Here is a 6,209-nt window from a genome sequence, read left to right as displayed (position 1 = left end):
CATAAGGACAACCGCAGGATTTCGCCGGGAGCGAGTGCTAATTTGAAAAATTGCACCCGCTTCCAGCGAAATCGCGGTAAAATTTCAGCCACAACCATGTCTCACAACCGTGAGATAAGTGGTTATATATATATATAATATTTAAGCAATTTCAACGGGCACGTTGACCAAATCGTTCTCTTAGGGATCGTCCATATATTACGTAAGACATTTTTCTTTTGTTTATATCGCTGTGTCCTTTTCAACTTGATAAAAATATTATTTTCGTCTTTATTCAAACAACAGAAAAACGTCTTACGTAATATATGGACAATCCCTTAGGCAAATCAATTTACCCATGTTTTTTTATTTGCAAAAAAAATATTTTTAGCCGTTGCTCTAGCCATTTTTATGTCTTATGGAGTCGATATATTTATATATAAAAGAACCAATAAGCCCCCTTATATATAAAGAAATATTTTTATTTTGAAAACAATGTAAAAATGTTTTACATAACAAAATAAAAGTGATGTAACGTTCAAGAAAGCTAATTTACAAAGGAAAATATATCTGAGATATTGATGTATATAATATTTATTTTTTATATCTGGATAGAATCTTTACATATTAAAATTCACACTTTGCATAGATTCTCATTTATTAGGTACGAGCCACAGTTAAAGAAAAATTTAATTTCAATGCAGTGAAACCCTTCAATATCCCTCCCTTCTACAGCCCATCCGAGAATTCACGTCGCGCCGCAGGTAGGTATAAGAGGAGTTGCGCGGGGGAGATGCTTAGGATCCAATAAACTACGATTTACCCGTGATGAGAGAAGGACATAAAGGTATTTATTGGCTCGGCTAATACATTTGTAAAAAAACACATTTTTAGACAAAGAAGGAGGGGGGGGGGGGTCCTATAACTCATCAACATACTGTCGTAGAGAGAATCGCATAGATATGCAGTGTCAATCTCTTTATAGATTTGAAAAGAACTAACATTCGATCAATAATATTTTAATCCGCTGATGACATTAGGTCTCTAATTTTAAATGTTATTATAAACCCGCATATACGGAAAAAAGATGTCATTAGAACCCATCAATACGCTGAAGTACGGATAATCTGTATACATATGCTCAAAGTTTAATACATGTCATGGAAAATTCAATGAAGATCATAGCGATTTGAATTGAGTGATTATGACATTCTCAAATCATAATAACTGCCTCGGGCAAGCGAACCGGTAAACAACCTCACGTGTTTGATTCGGACCTGATAAGTACCTATACGTATACTGATTGAAGAACAATGTGTAAAACATATAAGCAAGCAATCAAGAAATCTATGAATGCAAAATCCTAGCATCCGATTACTAATATTATATACCGCTAAAGAATTGAAGTCTATGATTTCAAAATTAATCATATTATCTCATATCCGTAACAAATCACAATATCGCTGTCTATAGAACCATCAATGCGCTGGCGCTGTCGCACAGGTGAACCGCTACATATACTAACCGAAAAATAATATATAAAAACCTAAAATCTTATTACTAAAATCATCTTTCGCTAAGTGCTTAAAGTTTCTACATATATTTACTAAAAAATGTGTAAAAATATTTAAGCAGAGACTCAATCTGTCTTTGGATTTGGAAAGACCTAACAACCTATTGCTCATATTATGATATTACCTAATCGACGTCCATAAAACCAATGAAAACTATGACTTCAGAACAGAGCTAAACTTGGAACAAATTATTTTTGATTAACATGCGGGAGCACACATTTTTTTAAATTCACCACGCCACCACCTTTTTCGTAAAACTTAATTTGGGTAACGTGAGGGTGGCTAACATCAGTATCTTCATCTTCAAAGTTTAAGAAATTTAAATTAGATTAAAATCCAAATTAAAAATCCTATTTAACGTCCAATAATCAAGTTGATGCAAAATCCTGTTAAAAAAACAATAATCCAACGACCAAATTTGTACCACAACGAATAAACAACAACAAAAAGCCTATTGTAATCTGAAAAAAAATTTTTTAATCATTATTATATTAATTAATTTATTATTATATCCATTATTATATTAATATTATATTATATTAAACCAAACATCATTCTTGTGAGTTCGGCTGAATCACCCGGTGTCACGAAAGCTGTTTCCTCTGCGGCTCCAGGGCTCAGCGGCACTTAGAGAAAACCATTCGCCAATTTCAGCGTATAAAAAATCTTGGCGTTGGACAATTCTTGAATCTGGTCATCAATGTTTGGAAGTGGATAACTCTGTTTGACAGTTTAAGCGTTCAACTTCCTATAATGTATTACCATGCATGCTTCGCCGTTTTTCTTCTTAACCAGCATTGCCGGATTTGCATAGGTCGACCTCGTATCTCTAGCCAATCCTGCTTTCTTAAATTTGTTAAGTATATTCTCGAATGCCTCTCTCCGATTTTGTTGTACGATTGAGCGGTTCGATGATTGGTTTCGCTCCATATACTTCTCGGATCTCCATTTCGGCTAAATTGGTGCAACCCAACTCTTCAAACTTCAGGGATCAACAAAGTCTGTACTTATTTCCCAAAATAATAAGTTTTTCCTTTTCTTTGGTGGTGTTTATGTTCACAGTCTTCCACACATCTCCGTCGAAAGGTTCACGTTCTGGTTTCAGAATTGGAGCCGTTTCGATGCTCTTAATGTTACGAGTCACAACATCGCCTACATTGCTTATCGTTGTGAGGGGTTTTCATCTTTTGACACTTTTGCTTCATTCGCGATGGCAACTAATGCTTTAAGTAGTGGGGGATTTTTAAGAGTTTTCTAAGAATAACCGGTCTGAAAATATACTTCACGGCGAATTACAATATACACTGTTTCTTCGTGTTGATTCGCAACTCTTTGAGGATACGGTGTCGATTTTGCTCTATTTGCAAACTTGTTTAGTGGTCGGATAGTTCGTATTCGCGGACCCGGAGTCGGAGGTCGCCAATCACGGAAATGATCGCGGCGTCCATTTTTCTCGCGTTGTAGTTGATCGCTAGTTTCTAACGGGAAGCCGTTACTTCGACCTGCCAGTATCTGAGCTTGTTGCCTTTCATATTCCGCCTACATTTCGGCGGAAACGAAAACAAACCCACTTCAATCTGACTCGCGACCTAGCATTGTCGGCCGCGTTAGATCGCAAATATTCACTGCCAAAACTCTCATGACTGGATTCATCATTTCTGTCGTTCTCGCCAAATTGACTATGTCTATCTCCATCGACATTTATCTGGCTGACATCGTCCGCACTTAAGATGAAACATAATTTTGCCATGTGGCACGCCGCTCAACTTTTAGGTTAAATTATACCAAATACCTCTCCACGACAAGTGAACACCGCCAATCCACGTATTTTAAACTTAGGGAATCAATCTCACTTCTGGTTTATTGAAATTCACGTGATGAAGTCATTATGCAATTACTGTATTATAACAATAAATGTAAAAATATTCGTTTCAGCTCTCGACAGGTACTGCCGCGTACACTGTCCTCTGTGACTCTCCTTCCAACCACCACTCTAGACAGATCTCTCTTTTCTTTGGCTCTAATCGAAGTCATTCTCTAACACAAACTAAAGAATAGCGTGTTAAAACATATATTCAAGCATTTAAACAAACTATGACTTTGCAGCAACCTAGCATCCTATTACTAATATTAAATTTCGCTAACGAGAAGTTTCTAATTTGAAACATATTTATATTATCACATATCAGAAAAAAACATTGCTGTTCATATAACGGACTAGCACACTGGTGTAAAGTAAATCCGTGGATTTTGTCTACGAGTTCAATAGATTTCATAAAATCTAGGATGATGATCATAGCGATTCAAATCAAGTGATGATAATGTTTTTAATTAATAATAACTGCCAACTGTGAGCGACCTGCTAAACACCCTTACATATTTAGTGCGGAGCCTCTAAGAACCTATATATACTTACTGAAAAATGTGTGAAAAAACATATCTGGAAAAAAATCGCTATTCATATAAATTATCGACATTCTGGTGTAATTCTTATTGGTATTTGACAAGATCAATACATGTCATACAATCTTTATTGAATATTCTAGAGATTCAAATGAAGTCATTACGACGTTTTCAATTAATAATAACTGTCATTGGTGAGCGACATGCTAAACACCTTTACATATCTAACGTGGACACTAAGAATCTATATATACTTACTGAAAAATAGGTGTAAAAATATTCGGGCAGAGAGTCACTCGGTCTATGCACTTGGAAATTCCAAACATTCCGTGAATAATGTTGCATTTTTGAGTACTACTAATAAACGAACATAGAATTTTTCATTTTAAAAGAAAGTGGTCTCAAAAATACTGAAAATTCTCTAACTTTTTGAATTTGAATCCAAAATGAATAGCTAACCAAGCTGACCTTCAGTTTAAGACAATGAAAGAGTACAACAAATGCCGACACAATCTGTCAATTCTTTCGAAAGATATCGTGCTAACAAACTAAACCTAAGAACCTGTTTTCTAGATTAAGGCTGTCTCAAAACGTGGGAATTTGGCAAAAAATTGAGGGGGTCAGATATTACACAAATATAACAGCTTCCCTGATCATAATGTAAGAATGTGTAAACTCATTTAAGCAAGCCCGCAATGAATCTATGATTTTTCAAGAACCCAAGATCTTATTACTAATATAACTTTGCGCTTACGACTATTAGTCTATTTTCGAAGGTAATAACATTATCACATATCTGGAACAAATCAAAAGATCGCCGTTCATATAACTCATCAACATACTGCGTAGAGAGAATCGTATAGAAATTCTGCAAGTTGAATATATGTCATACAATTTTGAATGAAAGTCATAGCGATTCAAATTAAGTGATTATGACGTTTTAAATTAATAATAACTACCAGAAAGGGCGACCTGCTGAACATCCATACATATCTAATGTGGAACCTTTACAAATTTATATGTACTTACTGAAAAATGTATGTACAAATATTTGAGCAGGGAGTCAAACTGTACATGGGCTTCAAAGACCAAACACTCCATAAATTCACAGGCCCTCAAAAAATTATGATTTTTGGATGCCAATACGATATTCATATGTATTTTTTCTCGCTGAAACCGAATTTGCAACTCTTTAACCTCTACAAGTCAGTATTTTGACATAACCTTGAAAACATCCAATAAAAAACTTAAACTGAAAAAAATTATTTACCCTGTACCATCTTCACCCTCTTCCCCTTAATCTGGTAACCCTATAACCTCATGGCTTCATAATCCCCTTATCTCACATTAATAAAACCCCATAACCTCAAAATCCCATAAACTCATTCAGAAGAAAAATCTTGTTTGGGAAAAAGGACAATTTTGTGAATTTTTCTTGTGCAACATAGTCATGGGTAAGTTACTCTATAACCCCGAAATCCCATAACACCATAACCTCAAAACCCCGAAATCATAAGAGTTACGTGAGTGAAGTCATGAATCAAGGTTTACTTCATTACTATTTTTTTAAATCCCTCTCAGGCGTCTCTGATACCTCAGTACGCTTGTAGTGCAATATCTTTTTTAAAATATTTTTTGAATTGAATTCTTGCGTGGTAGTTTAACAATTGTTAAACAAAAACATTATTGATTGATTTCGGCGCTGTAGAAAGGTTTCACTGTACTCAAGATCCGATCAACTACGATTTACCTGTGATGAGTGAAGGAAAAAAAGGTATTTATTGGGTCGGCTAATACATTCGTATGTCGTCCTTTTGCTCACTGCGAACACTAAGTACATGCCATAATCACTCCCTTTTTGCATTAACAATCCACTGAGAACTTCAGCACTTGCATCAGTGTAGAGCTCGGTTACAGCCTCTAGATTATAAAAACTGATCACAGGCCACCACTACTACTTTTTACGATTGCAATCGTAACATCATTACATTTGAAGTTAGACATTTAAAGTTGTTAGCGGCATGTACCATTAGTAATAAGATGTTAGATTTTTCAAAGCCATGACCTCATTAGCTGTCTGTTTAAATATTTCTACACATATCTTTCGGTAAGTACGTATAGGTTCTTATTGGGTCCGAATTAGATACGCAAGGGTGTTTAGCAGGTCGCCCGTCGTTGGCAGTTATTGTTCACTTAATATGCTCGAGTCATTTCAAGAAAATCGTTATCATCTCCTCGAAAGATTGCATGACA

Source organism: Belonocnema kinseyi, chromosome 2, assembly GCF_010883055.1.
Source record: "Belonocnema kinseyi isolate 2016_QV_RU_SX_M_011 chromosome 2, B_treatae_v1, whole genome shotgun sequence".
Classification (NCBI taxonomy): Eukaryota; Metazoa; Arthropoda; class Insecta; order Hymenoptera; family Cynipidae; genus Belonocnema; species Belonocnema kinseyi.
This window is presented reverse-complemented; position numbering follows the sequence as displayed.